The sequence below is a fragment of the Papio anubis genome, chromosome 4, assembly GCF_008728515.1.
Source record: "Papio anubis isolate 15944 chromosome 4, Panubis1.0, whole genome shotgun sequence".
Lineage (NCBI taxonomy): Eukaryota > Metazoa > Chordata > Mammalia > Primates > Cercopithecidae > Papio > Papio anubis.
This window is the reverse complement of record NC_044979.1, coordinates 11,215,367-11,241,946: the sequence shown is the minus strand read 5'-3', so window position 1 is coordinate 11,241,946 and position 26,580 is coordinate 11,215,367. Positions and strand designations below refer to the sequence as shown.

Below are 26,580 nucleotides of genomic sequence, written 5' to 3'. Positions count from 1 at the left end.
ACATATGAAATATTTCATGTTTGTTTTCAATACACGAATTAAGAAATATAATTTCAAATATAAAATTAAAGCTTATGTAATTTTCCAATTCTACTCTCCTTTCTCAATTCTTAGAATATTTTACTGATATTTGTGTTCTTAAACTTTACAAAAGTGACATCATGCATTAAATGCTCCTCTTACTTGCATTTTCTACTCAATGTTCTGATTTTGAAATTCACTCATGTTTGATAAATATACTTCTAATTGTTTTATTTTCAAGTATTTTATAACACTCAGTTGTATAACCATAGCTCAATTTATTTTCCACTCTTGTTGGCTGACCTTTTAGATTGTTTTTATTTACCATAGCAAACAATATTTACAATATATTTAATGTTCAAGAATTTATTTAGGATATATAACTAGAAATAATAATTATTATGGGATATTCTCATCTTCATATTTACTTGTTATTCCAAATTATTTTCCAAACTCGCTCCAAGAATGAAGGTATAGGTGTTTATATCCTCAAGAACTCTGGATACAGCCAAATTTTTAAGTATTTGCCAACCCGACAAACACAAAATAAAATCTCACTGTAGTTTTTCTTTGTATTTCCCTGGGTATGGTGAAGACGTGCATCTCCCTGAGTTGATTAACCATGTGTTTTACCCATTTGTAAATTGCTAGTCTATGTTTCTTGCCTATTTTTCTTTTGGGTTATTTCCCTTTTTGTTAACGACTTGTAGGAGTTCTTCATGTAGCTGGATACTAATGTTTGTTAGACATATATCTTACAATTATGTCTTCTCTGTGGCTTAAATTTTCACATTCTTTATGGCATCTTGATGAAGAGGAGAGCTTAATTTTAACAAAACCATATGTACCCATTTCTCCCACTAGAGTCCTTATCTTACACTGTCTTTAAGAAATAATAGAAAAAGCTAGGTGGGGTGGTTCACCCCTGTAATCCCAGCACTTTGGGAGACCAAGGTGGGTGAATCACCTGAGGTCAGGAGTTTGAGACCAGTCTGGCCAAAATGATGAAAACCCATCTCTAATAAAAATACAAAAAAATTAGCTAGGTGTGGTGGCAGGCACCCATAATCCCAGCTAGTTAGGAGCCTGAGACAGGAGAATCGCTTGAACCCAGAAGGCGGAAGTTGCAGTGAGCCAAGATCATGCCACTGCACTCCAGCCTGGGCAACAAGAGCGAAACTCCATCTCCACACACACACACAAAAAGTAAATTAATAATAATAATAATAGTAGAGATGTTATTTTGTGCTTTCCTCTATGGACTTTGAAGGTCCGAGTTTCATTAGGCCTTGAATCCATCTGGAACTGATTTTTAAGTAGGGTTAAAGACACGGATCTAATTTTATTTTTTCAATATGAATAAACAATTTTAAATTTCACATAAATATCTAATAATAGGTTGAGTTTATGTCAAGTTTACATGTATACATAGACTTTGTTTTAAGTTTTTAAAAATTTGTTGCAGTATTCTAGTTGACGGTGACTGTACGAAACCTACTTTAATCATGATTCCTGATAGGCCAATTCTCTCTGCATTGTTCTCCTTCTTCAACAATGTCTTGGCTATTCTTAGACCTTGGCTCTGGAATACAAATTTTTGAACCAGTTGCTCAATTACATTTATATACATACACAAATTATAGAGATTATGATTGAAAATGGAATTAATTTATAGACTATGTTGTTGATTCTTCCAATCCTTGAATATGGAATATTTATTTATGTGATTCTTCTTTAACATTATTCATTAAAGTTTGAAATTTCTCCCCATAAAGATCTTGCACATATTTTGTGAGGTGTTATTTTATTATATCATAAATTATATTTTTTAAATATTGTATTTTCTTATTAGTTGTCATTGGAAATATAATTGATTTTTTTACATTGTTGTTACATTGAATAATCTTTTTCAAGCTGTAGGCTTTCCTAATAGGTTTGAAAATTTATCAGCTTTCCATCTTCTCTCCAATTCGTAGGATGATGATGATTATTATTATTATTATGTTTTACTTCTCTTATTCTCATGACTAAGACCCAAGACAATGTTGAATAGAAATAGTGATTATAAGCATTCCTCTTTCTGATGAAAGAAAAAAGATTCTAATATTTTGCAATTAAGTTCTTGTACTCCTAATTTATTTTTTTACACATGTATAGGGGATTTACAGTTTATTCCTATATAGCTGATTTTATTGAAATTATTATCTATTATTTCTAGTGCATTTTCTTAATGTAATATATTGCATTAATTTTTAACATTAAACTATCTTAGTTTAAACACTCCAAGTATAAACCAAACTTGAATAACTCAAGTTTCTAAAATTAAGAATTCAAGCCACGTGTGATGGCGTAGACCTGCAATCTCAGTACCTTGGGAGGCCAAGGCATAAAGATTGCTTGAACCTAGGAATTCAAGACCAGCTTAGGCAATGTAGGGAGACACCCATCTCTACCAAAAAAAAAAAAAAAAAAAAAAAAACATAAAAAGCCTGATTTAAACAGTGTTTAAATCAGTGGTGCTGATTTGTAGTCTCAGTGCACTTGGGAGGCTGAATGGAAGGATCACTTGAGCCTGGGAGGTTGATGCTACAGTGAGCTATAATCATGCCACTGCACTCCAGCTTGGGTGACAGAGAAGAGTAAGACCCTGTCTCAAAAAAAAAAAGTGAGACTACGTCTCCACAAAAAAATTGGCCAGGTGTTGTGGCTCATGCCTGTAATCCCAGCACTTTCGGTGGCCAAGGTGGGAGGAGTTCAAAGCCAGCCTAGCAACATAGCGAGAACCTGTCTCAAAAAAAAAAACTATAAAAAAAAAGAATTCAATAAGATATAATTTGTCTTTTATGATAATCAGAATATATAACATAACCGAGGCAGTACAATGTAAATTCAATAAACCATAGGCACAGTTCTCTTGTAAAGCCATAATTGAAAAATATTATTGGCAAATCCATCTTTACTGGATCATTGTTATCAGCATACAAATACATTGTAATGACTGTCCTTTTAAATATAGAAAACCCCATCACTTTTGATGAAAGAAAATGACTTGGAAGAAAAATCTTTTTTTTTCTTTCTGCTCTCCCTTCAGGACTGACCTAATGAGTCTTTCTTTCACATTGGACCGTGGAAAGCCTCTTGAAAAGATCATATTACCATATTTTTGATAAATTCAGTAATTAATTTAGTTCTCATTTTACTTAACATGGAAACATCACTTAAGTTCGTCGATGACTGTCTTTCTGTTGAAACTGATCACGTGGCTTTCTCTGATTTTCCTCCCACTTCCTTGTCTACCTAGTCTTGGTCTCGTCATTGGCTCCTTGTATTTCCCACAATTCCTCCCACCTTAGTAAATGGTATCGTCATTTGTCTGAGTAAATATTCAGTCCAAAATCCTCACAATAATCCTTGTTTCATTTTTTTCCCCTGATAGGTCTCATCCACAACATGACCAGATCTTTCTGGCTGTATCTTTACACGACATGTTTAACTTCTACTTCTCCGTCACCTCCACTGCTGCCATCCAAAGTCCCAGTGACCATCTCCCATGCGCTAAAGCAGTAGTTTACAAGTCATCTCTGTGCTTCCACTCATGCCCTGCTACTAATTATTGACCACATATAAGCCAAAATTACACCTATAATGCATAAATCATTCAAGTCACACTACTGCTTAAATCTCTACTGTGGCTTTCCATAACTTGTAAGATAAAATCTGGTCTTTAATATGCCTTACATATTAAAGATACTACAATACCTGTTCCCTGCCTTTTTGTCTTATATCATTTCCTACTCTTTTCTCTCCTTATTCTATTCTGGCAAAATAACCTGCCAGATTATCCCTCCCTTGTGGCCTTTACATTTGCCATTAGCTCAGCCTAGATTACTCTTCCAACTGATCTTCATATCATTCTGAAATTTGCTCAAATATTAGACCCTTCCTTACCAATCTGCCTGAAATGGTATCTCTCACTCCTCTATCATTCTCCTTCCCCTTACCAAGCTTTTATTCATAGAAGATACAAGTAAGTAAAATAAACATTTTAGTTATTTGTTTGTTTTCTGCTTCCTACATTTGAAACTAGACTGTAAGTTGCCTGAGATGATGGATTTTGTATCTTGCTCATTGCCATACCTCTAGAACTCAGATAAATGGCAAGCATATTATGAGCAACTAGATATATCTTTTCAAGAAATGCATATTGAAGACATTCTTGAGTTTGAAGAAATGATTTTTAAAATTTGAATTAATCTTTTATCTCCACCAGTTTTTGACACCCAAGCCTATGATTGTGTGCTAGACCTTTCAACCTATGCTGCAATCTTATAGCCCACTATTTCAGACCTTTCAATGTCTGATACATCCAGATCCCTTATTTCCATTTACAGAATCCCTCTTGTCTCCAAGGTGTGTGTTCTGAGCAACAGGAAGGATAAAATTGCTCTTCTCACCTTCCTTCTTCATATGGCACCTCCCCATTCATCTGTCATGGTTCACGACCTGTGTCACCAGGTTGCTCCACAGCCTTCTCAAGCTGGGTTATATGGACTTTTTATTTGGACTCACAATATATCTCTATTTTAGCACTTCTTTCTATTTTGTAGTCTTAAGCTTAATGTCCTCTAACTGCCACTGGACCATAAGCTCATAGACAAAAGGAAAGCAAGTCTTTTTCATCTTCGTGTCCCCAAAGGCTAGCACTACTGGAACTTTATAAATCAGGAATTTAATAAATAGGTTGTGGATGCATGAGTGATTACATCATATTACCAACTTACGACATTCTTGATGTAATAAGTTATATACTGTTGCCATTTTAAAATAATATGTTAAAAAGTCTAAAATAGTATCTATATATTGCCTCTCCCCACCCAAAATGAGTGTAGTGCTGTGGGAAAGACAATAAAAAGTTTGATTTTTCACCAAGCGTAACCCCACTGGGTCAAAGAGATGCAGGGTAGAAAGGTAAAAACAGCATTCAACCCAGAATTAGAACACATTTCTATTATTTTGCCACTAACTCTTAGTATTGTTTGGTGTAACCCACTTATTTCTGCTAAGACTTGGTTTCTTGTTCTCTAATAAGAGAAAGTCAAGATGGGTGTTCTCCGAGATCATATTATTTTGATATTATTTGATAGTCAAAAATTTTCATATAAGAATATGGCTTTCTTTAAGTGGTAGGGTTGTTTCCTTTGGATACATGCTTGTATAAGACTGCAAAGTTTTAAGTTTTGAAAAACACAGTTCTTATTAATGCTATAGCATTTAATTGGAAATCCTAGCTCACATCTTGCTCATAGTTAGTGTTCAAGTGTTGATTGATTGAGTCAGGATAATAGCATTAAGACTTCTATGTCCAAGGAAAACAGACAAAATTATTAGGATACAGTTGCTAAGATGCAGGAAAAATTTAAAGATATAGCAAATGGAATTTATTAGTTTTATTAAGCAGGCCAAGGCTTGTATGCAATATAAAAGATCTTAAGAATGTGTCATAGGTTACTACATACTGTGTTGCTGTGAGACCTGCACTAGAAAGATCCAATGCCACCTACGAAAAGTAACTATAGCAGACCATAAGGCAGCTAAGGAATTCAGACTACACATTGTATGTTGGCCACACCCAGTCTAGCAAGATTTATATACCCATTTTAATTTAGAAAGTCTATAATATTCCTTTGGTAAAAAAAGGATCATGTCAGAGCAAATATGAAAAAAGGTGGAAAAAACCTCTCTGATTAACAAATTGCACATTAACTGGTATGATGACATGGTTTGAAAAGCAAAAATAATACTTAGCTGCAAATACAGGTGTATAAGACACATATAAAAAGTTTTCATTAGACTCAGCTCACACTTACTTTTATTAAAATGTGCTTACTGTGATCTTCAGACTGTATATGAATAACATAGAAAAGAATCATTGAACAGCTATTTTATATATATATATATATATATATATATATATATACAGCTATAAAAAAATACACACACACACGTGATTAAGAAACTGGTTACATATTCTGGAAAAATTGTTTTTTGCTTTTTTTTCCACTGGTCATTTTCCAGCTTTATCAGTCCCTGGCCAGAACTCCAGCCATGCAAGGAATTGAGTTCTTGAGAGGTGAATTACTTGAGGATTACAGATAGTTTGAGAATATGGGCTCAGTGCCATTACTGACCAATAGAAACAACCAATAGAAACATGCCAATAGAAACAACAAAAAGCAGAGGGACTTTTCTAATGTGCTCATGTCAACATAACTACATTGGTTAATCTTGAGCGCTCGTTATTGCCAGGGACAGGAACAGGTCTCCAGAATATGTTCCATATATGCCTAGTGTTTCAAATATACCATTAAATCAGCAGTATTTACAACAAAATAAAATGTGACAATTTAGAAATAGGTGACTACATGATGAAACAGATACTAAATTCTCAATAGTTCCACAAGACATTTTCATAGCATAGTAATCCAAAGACAGTATTTAAAAAGCATTAATCAGTGGCTTCTTTGTGAAATGAAACTTAGAAATTTAGAATTTGCTATATGCAGTAGTTTCTATTTGCATTATACACATAAATGATAACACATATTATATAAACACACTAAATATGGGAATAAGACTCTTAATTTTTCTACTTATGATACTAGCAAAGGAAAATCTATACAGTGTAAATACCTATTTTGTTCTAGATGTTGAACACATGAAAAATTGTTAATATCCATTTGTCACTTAAGATTTAATGGCTCTTCCTCTGCCCTGAAGGGAGAGTCCTAGACCAAGCAGTATTCATCACAAACTGACTTGAGATCCGTGGGCCTTAAGGGAATATTGGAGGTAGTTTAACAATACCTCCAATATTGTGGTGATGTTGTGGCCTGTTGTGGTGATGACCACAGGGTGATGCTCCTTTTCCTTTGGAAAGGAGAGAAAAGAGTGGGAAGGACTGCGTCTTATGGTTTGAGTGACAGCTCAGCCACAGTACAACAGAACAGGAAGAGTTCGGAGGTTTTTGACTCTGGTCCCTGATTCCTGGAGGATGGCAACTCTGGACCTATCTGGGACCTAGGGTGACTTGCACCCTGAAGGGAAGGACATAGGCCTGGCTGGCTTTGCCACCTGCTGATTGTCGAACCCCAGAGCCTTGAGCGAATATAGGCAGCAGCCAGGGAGTAGTTACAGCAGAACTTGGGCAACACCTAGTCCTGTGCCAGCTTTAGGTCTGACCCAGCACAGTCCTAGTGGTGGTGGCCAAGAGGTACATGTGTCACTCCACCCCTAGCTTTCAGTGGCTCAGAACAGAGAGAGACACTCTGTTTGTGTGGGAGGAAGAAGAAAAAGAACAAGAGTTTTCACCCAGTAATCTATAGAATTCTTTCAGATCTTGTCCAAGGCCATCAAGGTAGTACGTCTATGAGTCTGCAAGAACCACAGCATTACTGGTCTTGGGGTGCCCCCTAAAACTGTTACAGCTTAGATCACAATACCCAAGTCCTTCTGAATATCTGGAAAGCTTTGCCAAGAAGGATGGGGACAAACAAGCTGAAAAGGTGAAGACTACAATAAATACCTAGTTTTTAATGCCCAGACATCCAAGAACATCTAGTAGTATCAACACCATCCAGAAAAACATGACTTCACCAAATGAACTAAATAAGGTAGCAGGAACCAATCCTAGTGAAACAGAGATATGTGACTTTTCAGACAGATAATTCAAAATAGCTGTTTTGAGGAAACTGAAATTCAAGATAAAGCAGAGTAGTAATTCAGAATTCTATCAGATAAATTAAGCAAACACATTAAAATAATTATACATTTAAAATAACTAATTATATATCATATAATTATATTTTTAAAATTATTTTAATTAAAAAGAATCAGCAGAAATTCTAGATTTAAAAAAGGTAATTGGCATACTGAAGAATGCATCAGGATCTTTTAATAGCACAAGTGATCCACCAGAAGAATTAGTAAGCTTGAAGATAGGTTATTTGAAAATGCACAGTCAGTGAAAACAAAAGAGGAAATAATAATTTTTAAAAATGAAGCACACCTACAGGGTCTAGAAAATAGCCCCCAAAGGGAAATCTAATAGTTATTGGCCATAAAGAGGAGGCAGAAAAAGAGATGGGGTAGACAGTTAATTCAAAGATATAATAACAAAACCCTAGGGAAAGATATCAATATCCAAGTACAAGAAGGTTATAAAACACTAAGCAGATTTAACCCAAAGAAGACTAGCTCAAGGCATTTAGTAATCAACTCCAAAAGGTCAAGGATAAAGAAAGGATTCTAAAAGCAACAAGAGAAAAAAACATATAGCAGGCAATGGAGCTTCAATATGTCTAGCAGCAGACTTTTCCGTTGAAACCTTACAGACCAGGAGAGAGTGGCATGACATATTTATGGTGCTGAAAGAAAAATACTTTTACCCTAAAATAGTATATCTGGTGAAGATATCCTTCAAATATAAAGGAGAAATAAAGACTTTCCAAGACAAACAGAAGCTAAGGGATTTTATCAACACCTGACCTGTCCTGTGAGAAATGCTAAAGGGAGTACTTCAGTCAGAAAGATAAAGGATGTTAATGAGCAATAAGAATTCAGCTGAAAGTACAAACTCACTGATAATATTAAGTACACAGAAAAACATGGAATATTATATCACAGTAACTGAGGTATAAACTAGTCATCCTAAGTAAAAAGACTAAATGATGAACCAATAAAAAAATAATAACTACAACAATTTTTGAAGACATAGTACAATAAGATAAAAATAGAAACAACAAAAGGTTAAAAAGCAGAAGGATAAAGGTAAGGCTAGAGTTTTTATTATTACTTTGTTTGTTTATGCAAACAGTGTTAGTTGTTATCAGCTTAAAAAAATGGGTTATAAGACAGTATTTGGAAGCCCCATGGTAACCACAAACCAAAAAACAATGGCTATACAAAAAATAGAAAGCAAGAAAATGAATTATACCACCAGAGAAAATTACCGTCACTAAAGGAAGACAGGAAGGAAGAAAAGAAGGGAGAGAAGACAAAAAAAAAAAAAAAACAAAAAACAGAAAACAAGTAACAACATGGCAAAAGTAACTTCTTAGTTATCAATTATAACATTGAATGTAAATGAACTAAACTCTCCAGTCAAAAGACATACAGTAGCTGAATAGATGAAAAATAAAAACCCTTTGATCTGTTGCCTACAAGAAACACACTTCACCTATAAAGAGACACATTGACTGAAAAATAAAGGGATGGAAAAAGATATATTCCATGCCAATAGAAACCAAAAAAGAAAAAGAGTAGCTATACTTATAACAAACAAAGTAGATTTCATAACAAAAACTATAATAAGAGACAAAGAAGGTCACTATATAATGATAAAGGTATCATTTCAGCAAGAGGATATAACAGTTTTAAATACATATACATTTAACACTGGAGTACCCAGCTATATAAAGCAAATATTATTAGAGCTAAAGAGAGAAATGGGCCTCAATACAGTAATAGCTAGAGAATTCAACACCTCACCTTCAGCACTGGACAGATCTTCTGGACAGATAATCAACAAAGAAACATCAGACTTACTCTGCACTGTAGACTGAATGAATTTAATGCATATTTACAGAACATTTCATCCAATGGCTACAGATCACACATTCTTTCCCTCAGGATATGGATGATTCTCAAGGATAGACCATATGTTAGGTCACAAAACAAGACTTAAAACATTCAAAAAATTAAAATAATATTAAGCATATTCTCTGACCACAATGGAATAAAACTAGAAATTGGTAACAAGAGGAATTTTTGAAACTCTACAAATACAGGAAAATTAATATGCTCCTGAATGAAGAGTGGGCCAATGAGTAAATTAAGGAGGAAATTGAAAAATGTCTTGAAAGAAATGATGATGGAAACACAGCATACCAAAAAACCTATGGGATACAATAAAAACAGTACTAAGAGGGAAGTTTATAGCTGTAACTGTCTACATCAAAAAATAAGAAAAACTTCAAATAAACAACTGAATGATGCAGCTTAAAGAACTAGAAAAGCAAGAGCAAACCAAACCTAAAATTTGTGGAAGAAAGAAATAATAAAGATCAGAGCATAAATAAATAAAATTGAAATGAAGAAAACAATACAAAAGACCAATGAAACAAAAATGTGGTTTATTGAAAAGTTAAACACACTTGACAAGCCTTTAGTCAGACTAGGAAAAAAAAGATCCAAATAAATAAAATCAGAGATGAAAAAGGAGACATTACAACTGATATCACAGAAATTAAAAGGATTATTAGTGACTACAATGAGCAACTATATGCCAATAAATTGGTAAATCTAGGAGAAATAGACAAATTCTTAGACACATGCAACCTGGCAAGATTTAACCAGGAAGAAATTCAAAACCTGAAGAGATGAATAACAATTAACAAGATCAAAGTCATAATAAAAACTCTGCCAATAAGACAAGCACAGGACCTGAAGGGGGAAATCTGAAAGCCTTTCCTCTAAGATCTGGAACATGGCAAGGATGCCTACTTTCACCACTGTTATTCAACATAGTATTGAAAATCCTAAGCTAGAGTAATCAGAAAAAAGAACAAAATAAAGGGCATCCAAATTGGAGTGGAAGACATCAAATGATCATAAGATGATATGATCTTATATTCAGGAAAACCTAAAAACTCCACAAAAAAACTATTAGAACTGATAAACAAATTCTGCAAAGTTGTAGGATACAAAATTAACATACAAAAACCGGTAGCATTTCTATATGCCAACAATGAGCAATCCAAAACAAAAAATCAAAATTTAATCCCATTAACAATAGCCACAGATAAAATTAAATACCTAGGAATTAACCATAAAATTAAAGATCTCTATAATGAAAAATATAAAACACTCGTGAAAGAAATTGAAGAGGATGCCAATAAGATGAAAAGATATTTCCTGTTCATGAATTGAAATAGTCAATATTGTTAAAATGTCCTTCCCAAAGTGATCTACAGGTTCAGTACAATGCCTATGAAAATACCAATGACACTCTTTACAGAAATAGAAAAAACAATTTAAAAATTTATTTGGAACCACAAAAGACCCAGAATAATCAGAGCTATCCTGAACAAAGAGAACAAAACTGGAGGAATCACATTGCCTGACTTCAAATTATACTACAGAACTAGAGTAACCAAAACAGCATGGTGCTGGCATAAAAACAGACATGTAGATCAATGGAACAGAAAGCATAATCCAGAAGGAAGTTCACACAGCTACAATGAATTCATTTTGACAAAGGTGCCAAGAACATACCCTCAGGAAAATACAGTCTCTTCAATAAATGGTTCTGGGAAAACTGAATATTCATATGCAGAAGAATGAAACTAGACTTCTGATTCCTGACATATACAAAAACCAAATCAAAATAAAGACTTAAAACGAAGACCTCAAAATATGAATCTACTACAAGAAAACACTGGGGAAGCTCTCCAGGACATTGGACTGGGCAAAAATTTCTTGAGTAATACCACACAAGCATAGGCAACCAAAGCAAAAATGGATAAATGTGATCAGATCAAGTTAAAAAAACTTCTGAACAGCAAACAGTCAACAAAGTGAAGAGACAACCGACATAATGGGAGAAAATATTTGCAAACTACCCATCTGAGACAGTGTTAATAACCAGAATTATTATATAAGGAGCTCAAACAACTCTACAGGGAAATTTTAATAATATGATTCAATAATTGTGAAAAAATTTGAATAGACATTTCTCAAAAGAAGACATACAAATGGCAAACAGGCATGTGAAAATGTGCCAGACATCACTGATCATCAGAAAAATGCAAATCAAAACAACAATGAGACATCATCTCACCATAGTTAAAATGGGTTATATCCAATAGACAGGCAGTAACAAATGCTGTTGAGGATATGGGGAACAGGGAATCCTCATACACTGCTGGTAGAAATGTAAATTAGTACAACCACTAAGAAACATTCAAAATTTCCTTAAGAAACTAAAAATAGAACTATTGTATGATCCAGCAATCCTACTGATGGGTATATACAAAAAAGAAAGGAAATCAGTATATGGAAAAATATCTTTTTGTTTTTCTTTTTTTGTTTTTTTTTTTTTTGAGACAGAGTCTCACTCTGTTGCCCAGGCTGGAGTGCTGTGGCGCGATCTCGGCTCACTGCAAGCTCCACGTCCCGGGTTCACACCATTCTCCTGCCTCAGTCTCCTGAGTAGCTGGGACTACAGGTGCCTGCCACCACAAAATTTTTTACATTTTTAGTAGACACGGTGTTTCACCATGTTAGCCAGGATGGTCTCGATCTCCTGACCTCATGATCCACCTGCCTCGGTCTCCCAAAGTGCTGGGATTACAGGCGTGAGCCACCGTGCCCAGCCAGAAGAAATATCTTTACTCTCATGTTTATTGCAGCACTGTTCACAATAGCCAAGATTTGGAAGCAATCTATGTGTCCATCAACAGTTGAGTGGATAAAGAAAATATGGTACGTATACACAATGGAGTACTATTCAGCCATAAAAAGAATGACATCCAGTCATTTGCAACAACATGGATGGAACTAGAGATCATTATGTTAAGTGAAATAAGCCAGGCACAGAAAGACAAACATCACATGTTCTCACTTATTTGGGGGATCCAAAAATCAAAACGATTGAACTCATGGACATAGAGAGTGGAAGGATGGTTGCCAGAGGCTGGAAAGGGTAGTGAGGGGTTGCAGGGGGAAGTGGGGATGGTTAATAGGTACAACAAATAGAAAGAATAATAAAACCTACTATTGGATAGCACATCAGGGTTACTATAGTCAATAATAACTTAATTGTACATTTTAAAATAACTAAAAAGAGTCTAATTGGATTGTTTGTAACACAAAGGATAAATGCTTGGGTGGATGGTTACCTCCTTCTCTGTGGTGTGATTATTACACATTGCATGCCTGTATCAAAGTATCTCATGTACCCCATAAATATAAATACCTACTAAGTGCCCGTAAAATTAAAATATTTTTTAAAATTTTATGGTTCCAAAGGAGTTATTGCAATGTGTAATATACAAACATTACAAAATAATTTGTAAAATGCATGAACAGTAATTGTTTTATTTCATCAAAATAGACTGTATATATTATTGTTTGCATATGCTCACAATTACCAAAGAAATTTTTTTTTAAATGTCAGTTACCAAAGAAATTGTTTGAACGTGTCACGACACTGGACTTGGTGGACAAGATGGCAATTAGGAGATAGGGCTAATGTGCAGTTCTCACCTGGATGAAGAGAACAATGTGTGGAGACTCACACTGTGATCTGTTGCTCCAAGAACCAATAAAGGAACATACCAGGAAAACCTGAAGGATTCACAGATCCTTTGAAAGAAGCAGCACACTACTACAAATTCCATGAAACAGGCGAAAAACTGAGCATTCCCAAAGTGTGAGAGAAGGAAAATCTGCCTCCAAACACACTTTTCCACTGGGGGATCTGAAAATCCAGATCATGAGATTATGAGAAGGATTTAACTTCTTCTGGAGTTGAAATGGATTTAGGGAGTCACATGAAATATAAAAGTAGAAGTAGCAGCAGAAAATGGCTTGCAGGCAGTCCCAGTCTCCAGCTGAAGCCCAGGGAAGCCATCCCAGATGATATCTTATATGCCCTTGGGGAAGGCAGCCAGAGGAATTGGGAAGTAGTCACAATGCAAAGGAAACTCCCAACTGAAATTTATAGTTATTTCAACTGGGCACAAATTTTCTCAGGTGAAGTCCAGGACACAAGGAGGAGCTGCTGCAGATTCAAGCACAGGAGCCGCTGCTGATGGAGTGGGCAGATGTAAAGGAGCAAGGGCCATGCTTGCTTTTTTAGTGGGGAAGTTCATGGCCTCAGGCAAGGTCTTATTGGGGAACTGCAGGAGCGAGACTGGCCTTGCCAACTGCATGGGAGATGGGTTAGGCCTCTCACTAACAGTTATTCCCCACTTTTCTGGTGAACTATATGACACAGCAGAGGCAGCCAAGATGGCTTTTGGAACATAATCCTATTGGCCTGAGAAATACCCTCCATCCCCATAGTGGCTGCAGCAAGCCCCAGGCAAGGAGAGGCTGAGCTCAGACCTGTCTAACCCTGCCCTGACCTCATAGTATTTCTCTACCCAAGCTGGTAGCTGATTACAAAAGATAAACTCTTGGGAGCTTTATGGCCCCTCCCATCACCTGAGAAACTGAAATACTTACCCTGGCCAACTTAGGGCAAGCTTAGATCCCTCCACTAATACTGTTTTCTCTTGAAAACACCACCTTCTGGTTGGAGGCCAACCAACTCAGGCCATTACAACAACTCATGACAGAATAACCCTCATCCCAGGAAGGAGAAGACAACGCCTAATTCCACTGCCTACAAGATACTGGCTAACCAGAGTTCCTGAGTATGTCCATGTGAACACATCACTGCTAACATAACCGTACATTCCAGAAAGCCAGCACACTACACATATCTACAACCATGGACTCTCACGGAGTCTACCTCACTTCCCTGCCACCTCTACCAGAGCAGGTGCTGGTATCCATGATTGGGAGACCTGAAGATGGATCACGTCACAGGACTCTGTCGACATTCCATAGCACCAGTCCAGAGCCTGGTAGCCTAGCTTGGTAACCAGACCCAAAAGAGCAATAACAATCTCTGCACTCCAGCTTTCAGGAAGCCCCATCCCTAGGGTAAGGTGGAAAACATCACATCAAGGGATCACCCTGTGGCATAAGAAAATCTGAACAGGAGACACTGAGATTCAGACCTCTCCACTGAAATGATCTACGCAAATGAGAAGGAACCGGAAAAGTAATTCTGGTAATGTAACAAAACAAGGTTCTACAGTATCCCCAAAAGATCATACCAGTTCCCCAGCAATGGATCCAAACCAAGAAATCTCTGAATAGCCAGATAAAAAATTCAGAAGGTTGATTATTAAGGTACTCAAGGAGATACCAGAGAAAAGTGAAAACAAATGTAAAGATATTAAAACAAGGCCGGGCATGGTGGCTCAAGCCTGTAATCCCAGCACTTTGGGAGGCGGAGGCAGGTGGATCATGAGGTCAGGAGTTCGAGACCAGCCTTGCCAACATAGTGAAACCCCGTCTCTACTAAAAATACAAAAAATTCGCCAAGCATGGTGGCGGGTGCCTGTAATCCCAGCTACTCAGGATGCTGAGGCAGGAGAATCGCTTGAACCCGGGAGGTAGAGGTTGCAGTGAGCCGAGATCGTGCCACTGCACTCCAGCCTGGGTGACAAGAGCAAAACTCTGCCTCAAAAAAAAAAAAAAGATATTAAAACAAAATACAGGATACAGATGAAAAATTCTCCACATGAATAGATGTCATAAAGGAAAAACAATCACACCTTCTGGAAATGAAAGACACACTTAGAGAAATACAAAAATTGTAGTGTGGAAAGTTTCAACAATAGACTAGAACAAGTAAAAGGAAGAAGTTTGGAGCTCAAAGACAAGGCTTTCAAATTAACCCAGTCAGACAAAGACAAGAAAAAATAAAAAATAAAATAAAAAAGTGAACAAAGCCTCCAAGAAATTTGGGATTATATAAAATGGCAAACCTAAGTATAATTGGTTTTCCAGAGGAAGAAGAGAAATTTAAAAGTTTGGAAAGCATATTTGAGGGAATACTAGAGGAAAACTTCCCTGGCCTTGCTAGAGATCTAGATACCCAAATACAAGAAGCTCAAAGAGCACCTGGGAAATTCATTCCAAAAAGATCATCACCTAGGCACACAGTCATGCGGTTCTCTAAAGTCAAGACAAAGGAAAGAATCTTAAGAGCTGTGGGACAAAAGCATCAGATAACCTATAGAGGAAAACCTATCGGATTAATAGCAGAATTATCTGTAGAAACCTTACAGGCCAGAAAGAATTGCGGTGTCATCTTTAGCCTTCTGAAACCAAATAATTGTCAGCCCAGGATTTTGTATCCAATAAAACTGAGCTTCATAAATGAAGGAGAGATCAAGTCTTTTTCAGGCAAACAAATGCTGAGAGAATTTGCCACACCTAAGCCAGCACTACAAGAAATGCTAAAAGGGTTCAAAATCTTGAAACAAACCCTTGAAATACACCAAAATAGAACCTCCTTAAAGCATAAATGTCACCAGGCCTATAAAACAGTAACACAATTTAAAAATAAAACATAAGGTATTAAGGCAACAACTAACATGATGAAGAGAACACATAAATGGCCTAAATTCTCCAATTAAAAGATGCAGAATGGCAGAATGGATAAAAATTCACCAACCAAATATCTACTGTCTTCAAAAGACTCACCTAACACATAAGGACTCACATAAACTTAAGGTAAAGGGGTGGAAAAAGATATTCCACACAAATGGGAACCAAAAGCAAGCAGCAGTAGCTATTCTTCTATCAGGAAAAAACAGACTTTAAAGCAACAGCAGTTAAAAAAAAAAAAAAAAAAAAAAAAAAGAGGAAAGTTATAAAATGATAAAAGAATTACTCCAACAGATAAAATCACAATTCTAAATATATATGCACCTAACACTGGAGCTCCCAAATTTATAAAGGAATTATTACTAGACCTAAGATATGAGATAGATGGCAACACAATAATAGTGGGGGGCTTCAATACTCCTCTGACAGCACTAGACAGTTCATCAAGACAGAAAGTCAACAAAGAAATAGTGGACATAGGCCTGCAGCTATGGCTTGTTGCTGTAATCCTGGCACTTTGGGAGGCTGAGGTGGGTGGATCACCTGAGGTTAGGAGTTCAAGAACAGCCTGGCCAACCTGTGAGACCCTGTCTTTACTAAAAATGCAAAAAATTAGCCAGGCATGGTGATGGGTGCCTGTAATCCCAGCTATTTGGGAGGCTGAGGCAGGAGAGTCACTTAAACCCCAGAGGCAGAGGTTGCAGTGAGTCGAGATTGCACCAGTGCACTCTAGCCTGGGCAAAAAGAGCAAAACTCTCTCTCAAAAAATAACAATGTAATAATAATGGACATAAACTATACTCTAGAACAAATGGACTTAACAGATAGTTACAGAACGTTCTACCCAACAACTGCAGAATATACATTATATTCTTCAACACACAGAACTTTTGCCAAGATAGACCATATGATAGGTTACAAAACAAGTCTTGATAAATTTAAGAAAATCAAAAGTATATCAGGTATTCTCTCAGACTACAGTGGAAAAAAACTGGAAATTAACTCCAAAAGGAACCCTCAAAACTATACAAATACTTGGAAATTAAATCACCTGTTCCTTGATCACTGGGTCAACAATGAAATTAAGATGAAATTTAAAAATTGAGCTGATTGGTAATAGTGACACAACTTATCAAACCTCTGGGATACAGCAAAAGCAGTGCTGAGAGGAAAGTTAATAGCATTAAATGCCCTCATCAAAAAGTCTGAAAGAGCACAAATAAAAAATCTAAGATCATACCTCAAGCAACTAGAAAAACAAGTACAAACCAAATGCAAACCCAGCAGAAAAAAGAAATAGCAAAGATCAGAACAGAACTAAATGAAATGCAAACAAAAAAATACAAAAGATAAATTAAAAAAAGCTGATTCTTTGAAAAGATAAACAGAATTGATAGACCATTAGCAAGCATAACCAAGAAAAAAAGAGAGAAGATCCAAATAAGCTCAGTTAGAAACAAAACAGGAGATATTACAACCAATACCACAGAAATACAAAAGATCATTCAAGGCTACTATGAACACCTTTACAAACTAGAAATCTAATGTAGGTGGATAAATTCCTGGAAACATACAACCCTCCTAGATTAAATCAGGAAGAAATAGAGATTCTAAACAGATCAACGACAAATAGTAAAATTGAAACAGTAGTAAAAAAAAAAAAAAAAAAAAAGCCAACAAAAAAGTCCAGAACCAGATGGATTCACAGCTGAATTCTATCAGACATTAAAGAAGAATTTGTACCAATCTTACTGAAACTATTCCAAAAGATAGAGAAGAAGGGAATTCTCCCTAAATCATTCTATGTAGTATCACCCTAATACCAAAGCCAAGAAAGGACATAACAGAAAAGGAAAACTACAGACCAATATAGCTGATGAACATAGATGCAAAATTCCTCAACAAAATACTAGCTAACAAAATCCAACAGCATATCAAAAAGATAATACACCATTATCAAGTGGGTTTCATACCAGGGATGCAGGGATGATTTAGCATACACAACTAAATAAATATGTTGCATCACATAAAATAATTAACAACAAAAATCATATGAGCATCTCAATAGATGCAGAAAAAGCATTTGACAATGTCTAACATCGCTTTATGATTGAAAACTTCAGCAAAATTGGCATAGAAGGGACGTACCTCAATGTAATAAAAGCCATCTATGACAAACCCACAGCAACATTACACTGAATGGGAAAAAGTTGAAAGCATTCCCCCTGAGAACTGAAACAAGAAAAGGATGCCCACTCCCACCACCTCTATTTAACATAGTACTGGAAGTCCTAGCTGGAGCAATTAGACAAGAGAAAGAAATAAAGGGCATTGGAATCTGTAAAGAGGAAAATAAAGTTGTGCTGTTCACAGATGATATGATCATGTACCTAGAAAACCCTAAAGATTCATCCAAAAAGCTCCTAGATATGATAAATGAATTTAGTAAAGTTTCAGGATATAAAATCAATGTACACAGATCAGTAGCACTGTTATACACCAACAACAACCAAGCTGAGAAACAAATCAAAAACTCAATCCCTTTTACAACAGCCGCACAAAGTAATAATAATAATAAAATACTTAGGACTATCCCTAACCAAGGAGGTGAAAGATCTCTGCAAAGTAAACTACAAAACACTGCAGAAAGAAATCATTAATGACACGAACAAATGGGAACACAACCCAATGCTCATGAATGGGTAGAATCAATATTGTGAAAATGACCATACTGCCAAAATCAATCCACAGATTGCAATTTCCATCAAAGTACCATCATCATTCTTCACAGAACTATAAAAAACAATCCTAAAGTTCATATGAAACCAAAAACAAGCCTGCATAGCCAAAGCAAGACTAAGCTAAAAGAACAAATCTGTAGTCATCATGTTACCCGAATTCAAACTATTCTACAAGGCTATAGAGACCAAAACAGGATGGTACTGGTATAAAAATAGGCATGGAACAAAATACAGAATCCAGAAATACAGCCAAATATTTAAAGCCAACTGATCTTCAACAAAGCAAATAAAAACATTAAGTGGGGAAAGGATACCCTAATCAACAAATGGTGCTGGGATAATTGGCAAGTCACATGTAGAAAAATGAAGCTGGATCCTCATCTCCTATGTAAAAAATCAACTCAAGATTGATCAAAGACTTAAATCTAAGTCCTGAAACCATAAACATTCTAGAAAATAACATCAGTTAAGTTCTTCTAGACATTGGCATAGGCAAAAAGTTCATGACAAAGCATCCAAAAGCAAATGCACCAAAAACAAAGATAAATAAATGGGACCTAATTAAACTAAAAGCTTCTGCACAGCAACAGAAATAATTAGCAGAGTAAACAGACAACCCACAGTGGGAGAAAATCTTTGCAAACTATGTAGCTGACAAAGGACTAATATCCAGTATCTATAAGGATCTCAAATCAGCAACAGCAACAACAAAAATCCCATCAAAAAGGGGGCAACGAGCATGAGTAGAGAATTCTCAAAAGAAGATATACAAATGGCCGACAAACATATGAAAAAATACTCAATGTCACTAATTATCAGGGAAATGCAAATCAAAACTACAATGAGATACCACCTGATATGGTTCGGCTGTGTCCCCACCCAAATCTTATCTTGAATTGCAGTTCCCATAATCCCCAACCCAGTGTTGTGGGAGGGACCAAGTGGAGATAATTGGAAAATGGGGGTGGTTTCCCTAGTCCTGTTCTTGTGAAAGTAAGTTAGTTCTCACGAGATCTGATGGTTTTATAAGGGGCCTTTCTGCCTTTGCTTTGCTCTCATTCTCTCTCTTGCTGCTCTGCCCTGAAGAGGTGCCTTCCATCATGATTGTAAGTTTCCTCATGCCTCCTCAGCCATGTGAAACTGTGAGTCAATTAAAACTCTTTCCTTTATAAATTACCCAGTCTCACGTATTTCTTCATAGTAGTGTGAGAACAGACTAATGCAGTAAATTGGTACTGGGTAGTGGTGTGCTGCTGTAAAGATATCCAAAAATACAGAAGCAACTTTGGAACTGGGTAACAGGCAGAGACTGGAACAGTTTGGAGGGCTCAGAATAAGACAAGAAAATGTGGGAAGGTTTGAATACTTGTTGTATGGTTTTGACCAAAATGCTGAAAGTGATATGGACAATGAAGTCTAGTCTGAGGTGGTCGCATACGAAGATGAGGAACTTATTGGGAACTTGAGTAAAAGTGACTCTTGCTATGCAAAGAGACTGGTGGCATTTTGTCCCTGCCCTAGAAATCTGTGGAACTTTGAACTTGAGAGAGATGATTTAGGGTATCTAGCAGAAGAAATTTCTAAGTGGCAAAGCATTCAAGAGGAAGCAGAGCATAAAAGTTTGGAAACTTTGCAGCCTGACAATGAGGTAGAAAAGAAAACTCCATTTTCTGGGGAGAAATTCAAGCAGGCTGCAGAAATTTGCATAAGCAGCAAAGAACTGAATGTTAATCACCAAGACAATGGGGGAAATGTTTCCAGGGCATGTCAGAGACCTTCACAGCAGCCCTCCCACCACAGGCCCAGAGGCCTAGGAGAGAAAAATCTTTTGTGAGTTAGGCCCTTGGGACATGGTGCCCGGCATCCCAGCTGCTTCAGCTCCAGCCTTGTTTGAAAGGGGTCAAGGTACAGCTCAAGCCATTGCTTCAGAGGATGCAAGCCCCAATTCATGGTGACTTACACATGATTTTGGGCCTGTGGGTACACAGAAGTCGAAAATTGAGGTTGGAGAACCTCCACCTAGATTTCAGAGGATGTATGGAAATGCCTGGATGTCTAAATGCCTGGATGTCTAAACAGAAGTTTGCTGCAGGGGTCGAGCTCTCATAGAGATCCTCTGCTAGGGCAGTGCAGACAAGATATGTGGGATTGGAGCCCCCACACAAGACTTTGGACTTGAACCTTTGGGTTAATGCTGGAATAAGCTAAGACTTTGAAGACTATTGAAAAGGCATGATTATGTTTTGAATTGTGAGATCATGAGATTTGGGAGGGGCCAGGAGCAGAATGGTATGCTTTGGCTGTGTCCCCACCCAAATCTCATCCTGAATTATAGGTCCCATAATCCTATGGGAGGACCAGATGGAGTTAATTGAATCATGGAGGCAATTTCCCCACATCTTGTTCTTGTGATAATAAGTTAGTTCTCACAGGATCTGATAGTTTTATAGGGGACTTTTCCCCCTTTGCTCAACTCTCATTCTCTCTCCTGCCACCCTGTGAAAAGGGGCCTTCTGCCATGATTGTAAGTTTCCTGAGGGCTCCCCAGTGATGTGGAACTGCAAGTCAATTAAACTTCTTTCCTTTATAAATTACCCAATCTTGAGTATTTCTTCATAGCAACATGAAGATGGACTAACACACCACCTTACTCCTGCAAGAATGGCCATAATTTAAAAAATCAAAAAATAACAGATGGCATGGATGTGGTGAAAAGGGAACACTTTTACACTGCTGGTAGGAATGTAATCTAGTACAACCACTATGGAAAACAGTATGGAGATTCCCTAAAGAACTAAAAGCAGAGCTACCATTTAATCCAGCAATCCCACTACTGGGTATCTACCCAGAGGAAAAGAAGTCATTATATGAAAAAGACACTTGCACACACATTTTTACAGCAACAGTATTTGCAATTTCAACAGTATGGCACCAGCCTAAAAGTCCATCAACCAGAGTGAATAAAGAGAATGTGGTAGATATACACCACGGAATACTACTCAGCCCTAAAAAGAATGAAATAATGGCATTTGCAGCAACCTGGATGGAGCTGGAGACTGTTAGTCTAAGTAAAGTAACTCAGCAATGGAAAACCAAATATTGTATGTTCTCACTTGTAAGTGGGAGCTAATCTATGAAGACACAAAAGCATAAGAATGATATAATGGACTTTGGGACTTGCGGGGAAGAGTGCGAAGGGGTGAGGGATAAAAGACTACATATTGGGTACAGCTGTACACTGCTCAGGTGATGGGTGCACCAAAATCTCAGAAATCACCACTAAAGAACTTACCTATGTAACCAAAAACCACCTGTACCCCCCAAAAATACCAAAAGGAAATAAAAATGTAAAAATTGTTTTTTCCCAGAAAAAAATGACATGAGGCTGTAAAAAAAATTTAATTACTTTATAAAATACATACACATGTGCATGTGTATTTCTTTTCAAATCTTTCCAAAATATAATTTCATTGAAGAATAATGTATCAATAAATAAGTTATAGCATGCTGCTTTTCTGCTCAAAATCCTCCAATGCCAACAGTTGTTTGTTTTCCTTTGACTACAAAGGACATAGCAGACTCCTGGTCATCCTCTTCCCATGCCTGTCCATCTCTAACTCTCACTTCATCCTATTCTTCCTTCTGTCACTCAGCGGCCCCTTTGTATACCTGAATGATGCCAGGAAAATTCCAGACTTAGAACATTTGCATTTGTATTTCTTCTGTCTGGAATATTTTCCCCAGGCATTCACATGGCTTGCTGGATAACTACCTTATACATTCAAATGTCATTTTCTCAGTGACGCCTTTTGCAGCTTTTGCTGTATTTGAAAAGGCAATCCCCATTCACAGCATCTGTCCTTCCCTTCCTTGATTTAGCTTTTTCTCCCTGCCATTATCACTGGCAAACTATATATATGTGTATATATATGTGTGTTTAATTTTAATTATTTTGCTTATGATCTGTTTTTCCCACTGGAATGGAAGAATATAAGCTCCAATTTTTTTTTTTTATTTTATTGAATTTTTAAAAATAACTTTGAGACAGGGTCTTGCTGTGTTGCCCAGACTGGTCCTGAATTCCTGGGCTCAAGTGATCCTCCTACCTCAACTTCCCAAAGTTCTGGGATTACAGGCATGAGCCACTACACCCAACCAAAGCTCCAAAAATGTATAAATGCTTATTGCACGGTGGTTTCCCTAGATACATTCCCTAGACCTGTGTCTGTCATATTGTAAGCACTCAGTAATATTTGTTTAATGGATGGGTGTGTTACAAAACAAACATATAACAGATAATGCACAGGGGTTTGACAGAGGAATGTTTGTGTTGAGAGGGGCAGAAGTAGAGTTTAGGGCTGAGAAGTCACTAGGAACAAATCAGTAGAGACTTCAATCTCAGCAAATAGGGTAATATTTTTAAAGTTATTGAAGTTGTGTAAGATAGAGACTGTAAATGGGTGACTATTTTGTTTTATTTGCTTAAATTAATGCTTGCTTTTATGGCCATTATATTGAAAAGACATTTATGACCCTTCAAAAAAGACATCAGGTTAGAATGCTATTCCATCATGAGTCAAAGAAAGATTTGGAGTACTGCTGCAGGACAAGGCTCTTGATAGAGATTACAAAAAAATGGAAGCAGTGTCAGACACTTGAGTGTTTTATGCCAGAGGCCGATTGCAACAGAAAAGATAAAAACCAACATAATTTAATTAATGTATTTTTAATTAGGTGAACATAGGTGAAGGTAAATCTGCAGGTCTGGACACAAATGACAAACAATGTATTGTCAGAATCATGTCAGAAAGTGACAGAATTACTAAAATATGATGTGGCTTCTTTGATTATCAGAGGAACTAAAGGAAGGCAGTTACGAAGAGGCTAAAGGTAACACTGGAATATATTTATTCTACAGAAAATGTATTACTATGGGGGACACGGTAACTGAACTTGTTCTAATTGATTCAAGAAGAGCAAACTGAAACGTGCTCTAGTAGAGAGGTTTGTTGTTATAGATGAAAGGGATTTAGAGCCTAGATGATGATGTCGCTTTTCTAGAGTCTCACAGGATAGTCCTGGCCAAGCCATAACTGGGACCAAAATGACTTTAAACTGTTCTAGATTGAGTAGCTTGGATCTATTTAACTTCTGCTTTTTTGTTTTTATTTTTTATTTTTTTACTTTAAGTTCTGGGATACATGTGCAGAACGTACAGGTTTGTTACATAGGTACACATGTGCCACGGTGGTTTGCTGCACCCATCAACCCATCATCTAGGTTCTAAGCCCCGCATGCATTAGGTATGTGTCCTAATGCTCTCCCTCGCCTTTCTCCCCACACCCCAAAAGGCCCTGGTGTGTGATGTTCTCCTCTCTGTGTCCATGTGTTCTCATTGTTCAACTCCCCCTTATGAGTGAGAACATGTAGTGTTTAACTTTTGTTAATTCACGTTTCTACTCAACTAATATTTTTAAGCCCTATTATATGCCAATTTCTGCCTTCTTAACTTTTAATGTGGGGAGGCAGACTTAAAAAAAATAAAAGGTGCACAAATAAAGGGGAGATGAACGCTAGGGAGAAAATTAAAGCAGGATAGGGAGGCAGAGAGCAGCTGTAGAATGGGAAAGGAAAGGCTGGCGCTGGAGGAGAAGGAGTGGGTCCTGAGGGTGCCGAGGAAAGACAAAGGAAGCAGCGGGTGCAGAGGCACTAAGGAGGGACCCTGCTGATGTGTTTGAGGAATGAAAGGTCCGTGTGGCTGGTGCCAAAGGAGCAAGGAGGGAGGATTGGCGTGTGAGGGCATAGAGGCAGGAGAAGCCAGGTCATAGAGGGACTTCAGCTGTTTTCAGGACTTCACTTTTACTGGAACAAGACCCGCTGCCATTGAGGGTTTTGAGCAGAGTATCAGAATCTCACTTATATTTGAAAAGCCTCACCGTGACTCCTGTGTTAAATGTAGATGTGGAGGTGGCAAGGGTGGAAAGCAGCAGACTGGTTAGGAATCAGGATGGCTTTGACCCTAGTAGTGTTGGTGGGTTGGCAGGAGGTGTGTTCAAATTATGGAAATACATTGAAGGTAGAGCAGACAGGATTCATGGGCAGACTGGATGATCAATGCAGAAGAGAGGCATTAATGGTGACTCCTGGGTTTTGTCCTGAGCACCTGTAAGAATGGAGTTGCCATTTACCACGTGCTCTCTCTCTCTCTCTCTCTCTCTCTCTCTCTCACCACTTCTTTCCTCTCTATCCCCTTCCTTTTTAATTTATTAATTGATAAAACTATATTGGTCTATAGAGTTTCCCACGGCATGGATTTCATGGAGTATTTCCCTGTGTGGCATTTTATATGTTCCTCTCTCCCTTGTATATTCTGGAAATCCACAGTTAGGTCTATAAACTTGGTCAAATTCATGCTTGATTTTTATCAATACTACATTACATGTAACATTGATTATGTATTTTCATCCAAAGGTGCATCACATCTGGTTTCACTTGTGATTATATTAGCAGCCATTGATAATCATTGCTTAGATCCTACTAAATTTGTCAGAAGTTAGGAAGTGATGATACTCTAATCCCATCATTTAGTCTTCTTTTATGAGCTGAAATATTTCCATCAAGACAATATTTGGTTTCATTAAGGTTCCTATAACAAAGATAGGTGAAAGGCTTGATTCTTCTCTTCATTCAATATTCAAAATAATAAGTTGGTTACCTAGCATCTTCCAAATTTAAACATTTTTAATAATTTTAATAAACTTAAGAATTTAAATATATTTGATATGCCTTAATCCATTGCAGAATATTCTTGTTGATGTTAAAACTGACCCTTCTTTGGCCCTGGGTGTTTTTGAACTGCCCTCAGTCTCTAATTGCTTATTTTTTTTCTAGTGGGATATATTCCTGGCTCATCTTTCATCTTGCACATTTCCAGCCGTAGAAGCCATCATTTCTCCAGGGATCCTAGTTTTATCTTAGAGGAAATGGTATTTAGTGATGACAGTCTGGTGCACGAGGTTGGTCCTTGTTTAGGAGCTTTTTCAGTGCACAGAGGCAAGACATATGCCACATTTAAAATTAGATAACATTATCTTAGGTTCTTAGTGATGCTTCTAACTAAAATTTAAACGTATATGGAGCTTTCATTTAACCTTATCTATTTTGGATCTGCTTCTTTTCTTACACTGAAATTTTCAGGGTCAAAATCACCAAGATAATTACTCACTTGCTTTATTCCACATGTATAGAACATTTCAATAGCAGAGAATACAATGTCTAATTTTGCCTAAAAGGTCAGGGTGAAAAGAACATTTGTTGGCAAGATGAAGATACATATTCTGATTAGAGCAAACACCATGTAGGAAGACTCAGAGGCTTGAAAGAGCATAGTTCATTTAGGAAAGAGAAAATCCGGTTCCACCAGAGGAATGATGGATGACAGTCAGGAATAAGTTGGAACATAATGAGCCTGATATTCAATGCTGCAGATGTTAGAGCACCAACCAGATACAAAAGCTTTTTTTTTTTTTTT

At 36.8% G+C, this 26,580-nt stretch overlaps 1 protein-coding gene across 1 annotated transcript in view; it reads left to right on the top strand.

Annotated features, from left to right (window-relative positions):
* CNTNAP2 (contactin associated protein 2) overlaps positions 1-26,580 on the top strand; it is a 2,167,939-nt gene that overhangs the window by 1,370,815 nt on the left and 770,544 nt on the right. The window lies entirely within an intron of this gene.